This window comes from Acomys minous, assembly GCF_964271855.1.
Source record: "Acomys minous genome assembly, chromosome: 1".
Classification (NCBI taxonomy): Eukaryota; Metazoa; Chordata; class Mammalia; order Rodentia; family Muridae; genus Acomys; species Acomys minous.
Window position 1 is genome coordinate 90,367,717 of NC_140483.1, and position 14,062 is coordinate 90,381,778.

Below are 14,062 nucleotides of genomic sequence, written 5' to 3' on the forward strand. Positions count from 1 at the left end.
ACAGGGCTCTGCAGGCAAACCCTATCTCAAGACTGAAATAATTAGAACGTTAGGCTATACTGCCTTGGAAAAGTCCATGCATCCCCATGCTGGGTGTGTGCTGCATCTTGCTTGCAATCCCAGCATCTCTCAGCACTTGGGAAGCTGAGTCAGGAACTTGCTGGGCTACACAGCAAATTCAAAGCCAGTCTGCACTTCTTTGGACTATTTAAAGAAATAAAAAACTTTTCTATGACCCATGCTATTTCAGATTATATTCTGATTTGCTGTGGACTGGTGACTTTGTTTTAGAATTTTTAAATGTGACTACAAAAAATTTCTAGCTCATTATCATGGCCATATCTGTCCATTTTTTGACAGCGTCACATTTAATGTAGACCATGGACTCCTTGGAGCTTAAAGCACCTTGCTGTTGATCTTTGATGCATTTCTTCCTGTCAAGGTGTCTGTGATAGGCACACAAGCATACCAAACAGGTTTTGCTATGGTAAACACACAAAGAAATTTCTACCAGAGAATCTTGTAAATCTAGCCATTTTTATATGCAGAAAATCTGTAGATTGGCTAGTTGCTTGAATGTATCAGCTCTAATGATTTTTCTATGAGGAAAATGAAGACCCTCCATTAGGGTAAATAATCTGAGTCTCGAGTTTTTCTGATAGATGGTTGAAAGCTAGAGTTCTGTTAGGAATGAGGTGCCTCATAGATGTGAATGACATCAGTACTGAAGACTGAGTAGCGCTGAGTCATCTCCTTGTGGCATGACTGAACATCTTGGCTGACAATCAGAAATCTTGGCTAAATGTTTAAGAATTTCATGTTTCAGTAGGAGCAGGAGACATGTGAGTTCTTCAATTAGACAAAAATAAATAGAACTATCATTTTTAGTTACTATTGAATACTATTTTTTGATTCATTAAGCCTACCACTAATTAATATATTATCACTTCATGAAAAGCTCTTGTATATTAGTAACATTCTTATTATCTAAACCCATTGTGAGTGCTATTATCGATACATATATCAAACACATATATTTAAACACAAATGTATCATTTAATGTACAATAAAATATTTTTCCCATTGTAGGCTCAAATTTCTGTCTGGCATAGTTTTTCTTGTTTTGCCTTCAGCTTGAATCTTTTCCCTTCACATTCTTTTATTCAAATTATTTTAATAGACTTTATTATTTAATTTATTTCAATACATTGCTTTTTATTTTTGTCATTCTTCCTCCTTCACTCTCCTCTCCCATCTCCTCCTCCCTGGTAGTTTCTATTCCACTGTCATTGCATACCAACGAATGCTTCATGTTAGCCATATAGAAAAGACCAGATTAGATTATTTTGTTGAAAAAAATTTTAACTTTAATTTACTATAATTTATTCAAATTAGATATCAATTGTTATTTCATTTGTATCATCCCATTCCTACCCTCCCTCCATCTCCCACCATATGACCCCAGCCTATCAGGTCTCATCCTGGCAACCTGCTTTCCCTTCTTCTATGTGCCTGGCTGGCCTCCCCACCAAGGGGAAATGATCAAATTGGGGGCACCAGCATGCATGTTAGAGGCAGTCCCTGCTCTTCCCTCAATTATGGGGATGTTTCATACAAATGTCCTAGTATAATAGCCCTGCCTATGTTACACTTGCCATACAGATAAAATATGATTCATATTTTTTAAATTGTTATTAAACAGAAATGCAAAGTTAAAAATTGCAAATAGAAAATATTTGAACATATTTAGTCAAAGATAACTTGCATATTGTTTATATTCCCATCCATATTGAAATCTCACAATGAATTATAGAATTATAAGATTTTTAAGAAGTTACATGGCATTTACAATTTACACACACACACACACACACACACACACACACAAACACACACACACTGAACTTTTAACACTGAATTAGAATCAGAAGCAACTTTTTTTTTGCGTGTGTTTGTTTTCTTTTTTGTTTCACATCATTGGCTTAATTCTATTGTATCTAGAGTGATAAAATTTTATCATTGAGACTACACTGGGAGCATGTCAGGTTATACAGTTTAATGCTATTGAGTTATTTTATGTATTTTTAATTTTCAAATAAAAATACAGTTATTGCATTTTGCCTTTTCTCTTTCTCCCTTCATTCTTCTTATGTATTTCTAACCTCTCTTGTCTCTCTAAGTCATGGCATCTTTTTCTTTAAGTATTGTTACAGACAATTAAAGAAATGTAGTTTCAGATTCACATATTAGATGTATAGCTGTCTTAGGAAGCTATGGTACATAGTGCTTCTCATGTTTCTACGACACCTTCTTACCTTACATTTTAAAATGAAACTCGAGGGTTTTATATCATAACAGATGACAGCAACCCCTACAGACAGAGGTGTGCATTGCTGTAATTCTATGAGAAAAATAATCCACCTTAAAATTAGATGACAACATGTTGCTGAAGCATAGCACCGTGTAATTGCCCAGTGATGGTAATTATAGGCTGCAATGGAGAAAATTAATATTTGCTAACCAATGGAGATTTTCATGTTAGGCTGTCATAACAGGCATTTTTATTACTAGAAGATGTTGTAGTTTAATGGTAAAACTTTGGACTCTGTGTTAAAGGGTCATAAATTATGTTTTTTAATTTGGCAGCCATCTTGCTACTGACTGAACATAAGGTATTTGATTACATTTCTTTATCATTTATCAAAGTATGAACACTTACAGATTCCAAAGGACAATTTGAAATATATATGAAACATATCAATTTATACTAAGACATCATGTAAAAATTAGAAGACAAAATTATCCACTTATATGCATACTTCCTTTTAGGGTTGTCTAATCTTTTTGAACATGATTTTCTTCACCATCTAAAATGGTTAAAATATTAGCAATGTCCTTGTTGGGCTGTTGAATTGGTAATATAATGCTTATAAATCACTAGAAAAATATTTTATTATGTAATAGAATTAATGAATATTATTTATGTGAGTAATATTTGTTACTTAAAATTATCTAATATTTGTTACTTAAAATTATCTGATTTTTTTTCTGATGGCAAGAATAATTCTCCAAATGTGCTATGGGCTTTGTTATGATTCTGTGAAATCATTCTTGGAGTAAAATGGAAGAATACAAATTCTTCGTGTGGCTATGCAAAGTTTTTATTTACATAAGTCATTATGGTTGATTTTGGACAGCCTTTTCTCTGCAAATTCTCATATGTTTCTCCATGAAATCTCAATAATAAAACTGACAAATAGTGGCAATAGTTTGATATGCCGTTTTAAGACTACAAATTATGTAGGCTGTATACAATTTGGGTACATTTGAGAGTAGATTGGGGTCCAAGATGGCAGCGCTGACTATGCGTGGTGTCTGTCGGCCAGACAGAGCCAAGGGACCGGGCTGAGAGCTACAGACCACAAGATCTGGAGAGTCCTAGGTGAGAGGTGTCCACACGTTGCAGAGCACAGGTGGGTCTGGTCTTGGGCCATCGAACTGGTCCACAGAGGACAGGAGCTTAGTCCCCAAAGAGTGGCCACATACCTGCCTGTGAGGTGTAGCTGTGCCCTATATCTCAGACTCTGTATCTGAGACTCATTTGTGGGTGGTGAAGCACCGGCATCTAGATCTCCTGACCCAGGGGAGAACGCAGGAGAATGGATGGAGCTGTCCTCAGATCACCCAGCCAGTCCACAGAAAGCCGGATGGTCCTATAGCCACGGCCAGGATCTCCAAAGCCCGGAGCAGCCTATCACACTGTACCAGCACTCTCTCTGACTGAACTGTGGGTTACAGAGTACCAACGTCTACATCTGACAAAGGTCTAATATCCAAAATATTTAAAGAACTCAAGAAATTAAACATCACCAAACCAAATAATCCAATTAAGAAATGGGGGCTTAGAGCTAAACAGAGAATTCTCAACAGAAGAATATCAAATGGCTGAGAAACACTTAAAGTAATGCTCAACATCCTTAGTCATCAGAGAAATGCAAATCAGAACGACTCTGAGATTCCATCTTGCACCCATCAGAATGGCTACGATAAAAAACTCAAGTGACAGCACATGATAGCAAGGATATGGAGAAAGTAGAACACTCCTTCCTTAGCTGGTGGGAACGCAAACTTGCATGACCACTTTGGATATCAATCTGGTACTTTCTCAGAAAACTGGGCATAGGGCTTCTTCAAGACCCAGCTGTTCCACTTCTTGGAATATATCCAAAAGATGCTCCACCATACAAGAAGAACATTTGCTCAACTATGTTCATAGCAGCCTTAGGAGTGAGATCTAGAATCTCCAAAAAAAAAAAAAAAAAAACCTAGATGTCCCTCAGTTGAAGAATAGATAAATGGTACATTTACACTATGGAATACTACTCAGCTATTAAAAACAAAGAAAGCTTAAATTTTGCAGTCAAATGGATGGAACTATAAAAGATCATGCTGAGTGGGTTAACCCAGACCCAGAAAGATACACATGATATATACTCACTTATAATTGGATACTAGACCAGCCTAGATGTCCTCTGAGAGTCTTCACTCAGTGGGGGATTGGGACAGATGCTGGGACTTCCTAATGGGACTCCAAGTGAGAGAGGTATGGGAGAATGGGGAAATAGAAGACACAGAGTGTCCTGAAACCCTACAAGACGACCATTAAGGCTGGCAGATCTGGATCCAGGGAGGCATACAGAAACTACTGTACCAACCAAGGACAATGCATGCAGTAAACCTAGACCTTGTATTCAGATTTAGCCAATGAACAGCAATTTCTCCGTAGTTGTATGGAGAGCGGGGACTATTCTAACATGAATTTTGGTGCCCCATATTTGACCACTTCCTCTTGGTGGGGAGGCCTGATGCGACTCAGAAGGAGAAACAGGCTACCCGGATGAGACCTGATATGCCATGATCATATGGTGGGGGAGGAGGTCCCCTTCTGGCACAGGCCTAGGGGAGGGGAATAGGGTGAAAGAGGGCAGGAGCAGGGAATGGGAAGATACAAGTGAGGGGACAATTGAGATGCAATCTGAATAAATTATTTAAATAAAAATAACAGAATAAAAAAAAAAGAATTGGTACATTTACCTGTCTAGCCTTATTAAATGTACTAATGGAATGCAAAGGTATCTATGCATACGCATATTATACAGTAGGGCAAGTAAAACAACCCTAAAGAACAATAGTTTTAAACTTAATATAGAATGATAAAGGTAAATGAAATGTTGAAAGCTAGCATAAGTTTGGGAACTATGTCTAAAACAATCTCATATTTGCATATCACAAGTGGACAAAACTTCACCACTATCCTTAGCCAAATTGGAAACAGGAAATGCCAGGCACAGCATGTACTTTTGAAGGTACTCACAAAGTACACTACGTGAGTGCATTCTGGGTCCATCATGCTGTGAGAACATTTAGTAAGAATAATGCTGCAAAGACTTTGCTTCCTCGCATGTAAAATATGGGAAGGAATCTTTGCCTGTGATTCTTCATTTGGATGGCCAAATATTTAAGTAAACAGTAGTATAGGTTAATACCACCTACAATGAATTGCTGTTTTTAGATGTTACTGTTGATAATACATATAGCTCTAATGTAATCAGTTGAAAGGACTTAAGGGCTACATTTGAGGTTTCCTGGGGGAGAAGAAATTATGCCCATACACTATAACATACATACTGTAATTCTACCTTGTTGGCCTGTCCTAAATGAAAGGTCATATTCCAAGGTTTATGGCATTGGTTCCAGTCTATCCTATGGACTTTGCCTTTCCAGTTTATACAATCCTGTGAGCCAATTCATTAAAACTCTCTCTACCTTGGTTAGGTCATTTGCAGAAAAATGAACATGACTGAATAATCATATTAAATAAATTAAGTCAGACACATAAAATCATATATTCACCTCTCTCCCATTTGAGGTCTTAGAGTTTATATATAAAATTATGTGTGTATGTATGTATGACATGAAGCATAAGTAAAACTAGGTGGAGAGAGCAATGTAAGCAGAAAGGAGAGGGGAGAGGGGAGAGGGGAGAAAAGTGCATGGGGAAAATGCCTAAAGTACATGGTATATGTGTATGACAACATCTTTATAAAACAGCATCATAAACAACAAAGATGGCAGTGACATGACACCCTAAAAATCATGTCTGCACTGCCTTTTTCTCATCATAATTCTTTTAACAACACAGCATAAGATAGAGTTACATTTACATTGCATTAAGTATTGTAAGTAGTCTAGAGGCAATTTTAGGTATAGAGGACTTGATTGGAGGGGGTTGAGATTCCCTAGACACTGAGGATACTGAAAGACAACTGACTGTACGTCATGCGGCTGTACTTTGACAAGCAAATTCATCACGGTGCGAATATCCCACAGTGTTCTGATACAAACTAAGACAGCTACACCATCACCAGGCAACATATTCCTATGATATTACCATCATTCATGAAATCTTCTCTGACTGGAGATTTTTTTTCTAAATGTGAGCTACAACTGTGTAAACACATGCATGTAAGCAAAATCAATGGTGGTAGGTTTCTCAGAGAACACGGATGGGTATATCACTTCACAAGGATATAGATTTTGAGGATTTAAAACACTGAGGAGATCTAACTTCCTCGTGGTCCCTTTCTAAATTTCTAAATCTTTTCTTCCCATTCCAATCAATGTTCTAATACAGCAAAAAAATTAATGATTTGAGATTAGATTTGACCTCTGTTCTATATATAATACGAACGAAGCAATTCATTATGGATTACAGATTAGGTAAAAGATGGTTTGGTGAAATTTAAGGAGTGGACTATATTTATGTTAAGGAATATTCGTGATTTTTAACAAATGCCCTTGGAAACATCGGAGACTGGAGAGGCATTGTACATGGAAGTTATTCTGAAATGTATTTTTGGAAAAGTATAACTACATTGAGAAATAAATAAAAGAATGTAGACTTTAAACAATGACTACTTCAAGGTAAAGATGACACAGAAACGCTCTGCACTATCTTTGAAATCTTTCTGTCCAAGATTATTTCAAAGTTTGAAAAGGCACAAGGACTGGGAAGAACTTAGAGTACATTTACCTAGCTAGCGTGCATGAGACTAGGCTTGAACTTTACCACAGATGAAAAACACTCAAATGAAATTAGGTTTGAGTGTTAAAAGAATGAAGTCAAGTGATGGGACAATCGGATATAAACATCAGTCTCTGCCCCATCAGCACCCCTTTCAAAAACCCTGAATTAGCTCTCCAGAGCCAGCAGCTTCCTCCTCTTTAAAAAAATAAAAAAGGGAGGGGGGATTTATTTATTATTACGTATATAGTATTCTGCCTGCATGCATAACTGCACACCAGAAGAGGGCACCAGATCTCATTATAGCTGGTTGTGAACCACCATGTGGTTTCTGGGAACTCAACTCAGGATCTTTGGGAAAACAACCAGCACTCTCAACCCTCTGAGAGTCTCCAGCTTCTTCCTCTTAACACCAGGTCCACAGTCACATTCCAGAGGGGAAGGGCTAGAATCTTGGAAGTCCACATTAGACTAGGGAGATATAAAGGCACACTGTTCTTCCACCACTGGTGTGCAGGTAGTTCTGATGAGATTTGATAGGCTGGGTTTGGTGGGTAGGGCAGAAGGGCTCCTCAGCTCTGAGGACTAGGAGAGCAGAAAAGGAAGGAAGGGGGGGGGGAGGAATGGAGGGTGGGGCCAGGAGGAAACGAGGGAGGGGTCTATGATTGAGATGTAAATTGAATAAAAAATTTGAAATAAAAGTAAATAAATAAAAATTAAAAAAGAAAGACTAGTCTTAGCTGAGAGTAATTGAAATGGCTGTTGCTTAAAAAAAACACTAAAACTCACCCTTCTTTAAAAAATATATACCATTTAAGAAATCTTCTTTTCTTTTCTTCTTTACTTTCTTTTTTGTTTTTGTTTTTGTTTTGTTTGGTTTTTTTGTTTGTTTGTTTGTTTGTTTTTGAGACATGCTTTCCCTGAACTTGCTTTGTGGACCAGGCTGGCCTCGAACTCACAGTGATCTGCCTGCCTCTGCCTCCCAAGTGCTGGGATTAAAGGAGTGCGCCACCATGCCCGGATTCCTTTCTAAATTCTGGCTTAATAGTTGTGTGGAGAGTGGGGACTGATTCTGACATGAACTTTGGTGCCCCACTTCCCCATGGTGGGGAGGCCTGGCGGCACTCAGAGGAAGGATAAGCAGGCTACCAGGATGAGACTTGATATGCTGTCACCATATGGTGGGGGAAGAGGTCCCCTTCTGTCATAGACCTAGGGGAGGGAAATAAGGTGAAAGAGGGAGGGAGGGGGGAATGGGAGGATACATGTGAGGGGATAACAATTGAGATGTAATCTGAATAAATTAATTAAATAAAAAATAAGTTCTGGCTTGTTAAGGATTCCTCTTAATAAAACAGAAGATCTCATATGATGAAACATCAAAAAAGAAGACCATTTACTTTGGAGTAGTGTGAGAAGATTGTCTTCTATACTATTAAAAAAATCAACACCAACAACAACAAAAAGAATTTTACTCAGAAGACTATGGAACATTATACAATCTAAAGGAGCATGCGTGCTATTTGCTCTAGTGTACCAATCCTTACCAGCCTCATGGATAAAAGCCACTTAGATGGTACTGTTTGTAGCCAGTGCTAACAGGTTTTCATCAAACCTCACCCCAAACTCAACTGCCCAGAAAAGTTCAATTTGGTTGCACACACTTTCAAGTGCAGCTCACATGAAATGACTGGGTGTCTTCCTTTTCTCTTTTCTGCTGTGGTGTTTTCCTCCTGGCGTCTGTAAGTGGTGAAGTCTCACATTAAGTTGTCTCCTGATCTGAATGCTCATTCTGAAATACCTGAGTCCCAGGCAGCTCAGCCAGAGAGTTGAAGCCCAAGTTAGATGTGTATCCTTGCTTTGTGCCTCTTCAGAATTCACAAGGGCTTCGGGAACAAAGGTTGCTCATGTCAGATCATCTTCCCCGCTCAGACACCCCTGGCCTCTCTTGTCCTGAGGAAGCTCTGCCCATTATTAATGTCCATCATACATGTATCATCAATCCGTGCCATGGGGCAGCCATAGACATCTGAGAATAATGTACTAGCCATGACCTATCTTGTGCAAACCTGTCATCAAAAAATTCAGGCAAATTTAAAGGATTCTGCTCTTCGTGGCTTCTGAGTACAAGAGGGGAGAGAATATAGTTTTTCTTTCAGATTTGCACATAATCAAAAAAGGGGGGCCCTGTGTGCATCAAACGGGAAAACGCTATTCCTGTGCATCTTATGTTTTAGGAGTGCAATTTCAGCATGTCTTAGTCCTCACTTCAAAGTTAAGAGACTTTAGAAGCTTTTTTCTTTCTTTTAAATTTCCATTTAAGTTGTTCCTGTGGAAATGCTAAAATCCATTAGAACATCAATCTCTTCCTCTCATTGACCTTTCAAATCCTTCCCATTGTTCATTTAATCAATCTTGCATGTAGCTGCTTAATTTATCTTTCCTCATCTTACTCCTTTGGCTACAAAAGCAAACTAAGACAAAACCAAGCACAGTATATTTTCTAATCCAGTGGTCCCCAGCCTTGCTAATGCTGTGTGGCCCTTTAATGTAGTTCCCTCATGTTGTGGTGACCTTCACCCATAGAACTGTTTTTGTTGCTACTTCATAACTGTAATTTACCTACTGTTATGCATTGTAATGTAAATAACTGTTTCCCAATGGTCTTAGGTGACCCCTGTGAAAGGGTTGTTTGACCCTCAAAGGAGTCATAACCCGCAAGTTGAGAACTGCTATTCTACTTGAGATCTTCACATCTAGAACATACTTGCACCTCTCCAAGCCCAGCATTGCTCCATCACACTGTCCTCTGCATTGGTCAGGTGACCCAACAACTGCTCACATCTACTGTTACCCAGTCTACCTTATATCCTACACTCTATGCCCTGTGTTTAGGTTGATTTCCAGGCTATGGAGTCAGATTAACCCCTTGATAAGTATAAAAGAACACTACCCCAATTTTAGCCCAGCTATATTTTATTACCCACCCTCCCATAAACATGATTCTCTTCCTTCTCTGAGTTTCTTGGTTGTTTCCACGTGGATCTATGCTTTGTTCACCCACTATGGGCTCCTGGAGGTCACAGTCCCCTTCCAGGATATGACATGTCGCATGCTGTCTGTGATTAAAGAGCATGGGCTCTGGGGCCTGAGCTTATGGGTTCATTGACTTCAGCATTTCCTGGTTCATGATCAGAGCACGATCCATGTTAAGTTCTTTCAGTCTTGAGCTTTTCATCTATAAAATGGAGATTTTTTACAAGTTATCCACCTTACAGGTGCTGACAAAACGAGTTGATATTGTTAAATAAAACTACAGCATAAGGGTCTACCGCATCTTTGTCAATGCCAGTGTTATTTGTGGACACAGACAAACATAGTGCTTTGTAAACAGGCACTCAAAATAAGTCAAATAGATGTCAAAAATAAAATTAGGAAGACTTTGAAAAAGAGTTATTGGTTTTCTACAAAAATGTCTTTAATATACTGGATATTTTAGGTAAACCAATATTTGAGAAAATGGTGCCTATTTAATCACTTGTATGGATAATAATAAATACAATTTAAACTAGATTACAAGATGAGTGTTGTAGGCTAACACATATAATCTTAGCATTTTGGAAGCTGAGATCAGAATATTGTCAAGCGTTTGAGATCAGCAAGGGTTATAGAGTAAGACTGTCCCCAAACAAAAACACTATAATAGATATTTCAAGTATAACTCTACCCCACGCAGAAGGAACTAACAAAAGGTAATCCTAGAACAGTTGTTATCTGCCTTGTGGAAAAAAATAACAGGTTGCCTTCCTACATTTATATATTCTTGAATTTATTGCGGTGAGCTTCATAAAGAAGTCCATGTGTAGAAACCAGGAAGTTAACGCTCTCCTGACAATTCTGGTAATGAGGGTAATGAGTCCGTTTGCGTATTTAGTAACACCATAAATTTTCCAGGCGTGTTTCTGATTTGTAAAATGATGTATATACACTTAACTCACGTACGTAAGACTAAATCGTTTATCGCATTTTAATTCATCGCCTTTGCCAAAATAAGTGCAGGCACGTGAAGCTAGGGCGACACAGCTGAGCCCACCCTTCCTCACGGCGGTGGAACAACAGTAAGAGTGACAGAGACATTACAGCGGGACAGCAATCAGCACTGATTATTCTACTCCTTAAGTACACATCCAGGGATCGGCTTTGTAACCATAGTTCCCATTCCCCCTGCCTTTCTTACCTCATCTACCCACTGTGATTGCCGTAAAATACTGAAGTACTACATTTCCCAGAATGCATTCTGCTTCCTTCCCCAACCCAAACTTTGTATCCTCCAGTCATAGATATTTTTCAAGGTCCAGTTCATATGGCCCCTTTTCCCCTTTTCAGATATTTTTTTTTTCAGCATAGCTAACCATGCCCAGATTGTGTTTCCACAGTTCTAAGTTCAGACCTCTATTTTTCTACTACTACAATTACTTATTTACCCATCTGCTTCTTGATTTAATCCTAAGCCTCCAAATATCTACGTCTGTCAACTCACTGTATCTATGTCAAAGTAGGCATTTAATAAACATTGTTACAGGAAGTGCCTTGATAAACACCAATCATTTATTTCTCACTGAAGATTAATAGTCCTGCTATATAAATTTCCTATAGGTTCAACAATTTTATCTTTACATAAACTAAATCTGTTTTTATTCTTATTTAAATAACATGCTCATACAACATATTCAGAGATTCTCATTTTTATTTTTGAGTACATCTTCTTCTTTCATTTAAAATTTTGTCCAAATTATTTGGAGGTTAATTCCCTCCACCAAATGTCCTTCTGCTAATTAGAAAGTATTTCTACATGCCCAACAATCCATTGTGCTTGATTATCATCTTTTTTCTTATTTCATGAGTGTAGCAGTTCATCTATTCATCCATCCATTTACCAATCTGTGCAGTCTTATAGCCAACAATTGCTATTCAAGCAGTATTGTCTGCTAAACAGTGAACTCAGAATTGAAGATACAAGGATGTAAATGAAAAGACTCGCCCTCACAGAGCACATGGTCCACAGCAGGCAGAGAGGCCATAGACAGAAGCACAGCAAAGGTAAATGCTAACAGAGAAATGTGCAGAGTTCAGGGTGTGTGAGATCAATGCAGGAAAGCAGGGATCCTTTGACAGTTTGTAAAGACAGATTTAAAAATACTGTGAACGCCATACCTCTAAGTGTCTGAAGATACCCTCCTACCACCTCAGCTCATCCTTCCGTGGACTCCAGCAGAGGAACAGCATCTGTGTCCCACCCTCTCCACAGTCTCTCCCAGGTGTGTCAGTGATCCTCGGGAAGCACAGTATTGGAAAGCTAGGAGCCCTTTCCCCTTCAGGCAGCCTGCAGGGTGGATGCAAACATGGGAGCCTAGCCTATCAGTGCTTGTATCAGCAGCTGAGAAAGTTGTAGCCCATGAGTCATGGCTCTTTTCATGTGTTTCCAGATCTGTGGGAGGAGAGGCCCTTGGTTGGTACCACAAGCAATGTAGCACCTATGATGATCACTTGGGGGGAAAGAAAGCTGTTGGAGCCACTAGGAGAGAGAGGTACACAGTCCTCCCACCTTTCCAAAGTGTGCGCTAACATCCCCAAGTGCCACCACCAGGCCATGCCTCAAAATAGTATGAGAGCCAAGATCCCACATTCTCAAAAAAAAAAAAAAAAAAAAAAAAGAAAGAAAAAGAAAAAAAGGGGGACAAATAAATTAAGCTCTGCCACCCACTTCCCTTATGTGCAGCTAAGGAAAATCAAATGAAATAAACAAGCAAATTAGCAGCTGGTACATGAGCGCCAGATCACGAATATTTTCAGAGGCTCTGCCAGCCAGTTCTTCCTGAATCAAATTTGTTCTTGTTGGGAAAGTAATAATTAACAATCATGCTACTAAGATTAATGCCTAAAATCTAGTGAAAGCTTATAGTGTACCAATTCCCATGTGTAAAATTTATAGCCATAGCTTCTTCATGGTGTACTTTCTCTCTCTCTCTCTCTCTCTCTCTCTCTCTCTCTCTCTCTCTCTCTCTCTCTCTCTTCTTTCCTTCCTTCCTTCCCATTTTCTTTCTTTCTTTCTTTCTTTCTTTCTTTCTTTCTTTCTTTCTTTCAATCTTTCTTCCTCTTTTTGAGACAGAATCTCTTTACATATCCCTGTCTGGCCTGAAATTCACTGTGTAGGTCAAGGTGGCCTCAAACTCACAGAAATCCACCTGCCTCTGCCTCTGCCTCCTGAGTGCTAAGATTAAAGGTGTGTGCCACTACTGCTCAGCATGATGTATTTATATAATTCAGACTTTACCAATGAAAACTCTGACACTCAGAAAGTCAGGCTAATTTGTCAGAGTTCACATGAGGTAAGTAGAGGAAAGGCCCCATGCCTGCAAGTGTTTTAATTGTTCAGCTCTGAGTATATTTTCATTAAATAAAAGGAACATATCAATATAAGACAGTGATATTTTTGCAAACTAAGAAAAGAGACCTTTTGACCCAGGGGCATTCCTCTTTGCTCTGTAACTGTAGAAAATAATGAAACAAACAAACACACACACAAAAATGTGGAAGTTCAAAGTTAATGTTAAACACATAGGAAAAAATAGTTTTTCATGCTGTTCTATTGTTTACTTAACTTTATACATGTGTTTTTGTAAATGTCATTTTTTCTGCCAAAGAAATGAGTTCGAAACCATTTAGAAAAATTTCAAAGGACTCTTTCACTTCTCGTAGCCAGACAAATATGTTCACCGTCTGTACTTTGATGTCCAGAGGGTACCTAGTGAAGGAAGTCAAAATTCTGTAAACAAGTAAGTCACAAATGGAGCATTTGTCATTTAAAATTATTATTTTTCCTTATGTAAATGGAATATGATGAAATAACTTCAGAAGAATAAGTTGAAGGCATATACAGGGGAGAAAAATTTTAATTTTAATGAGAAATCTATTTAG

At 38.4% G+C, this 14,062-nt stretch overlaps 1 protein-coding gene across 11 annotated transcripts in view; it reads right to left on the reverse strand.

Annotated features, from left to right (window-relative positions):
* Positions 1 to 14,062, reverse strand: part of LINGO2 (leucine rich repeat and Ig domain containing 2) — a 1,231,101-nt gene that overhangs the window by 287,876 nt on the left and 929,163 nt on the right. Inside the window, exon 1 of one of the 11 annotated variants that reach the window (XM_084795137.1) lies at positions 12,299 to 12,562. The exons of the other annotated variants lie outside the window; for them this stretch is intronic. The gene's annotated coding sequence lies outside the window, so the exon portion shown is untranslated. Of the gene's footprint in view, positions 1 to 12,298; positions 12,563 to 14,062 lie in introns of those variants that run through there. 11 annotated transcript variants of the gene reach the window in all.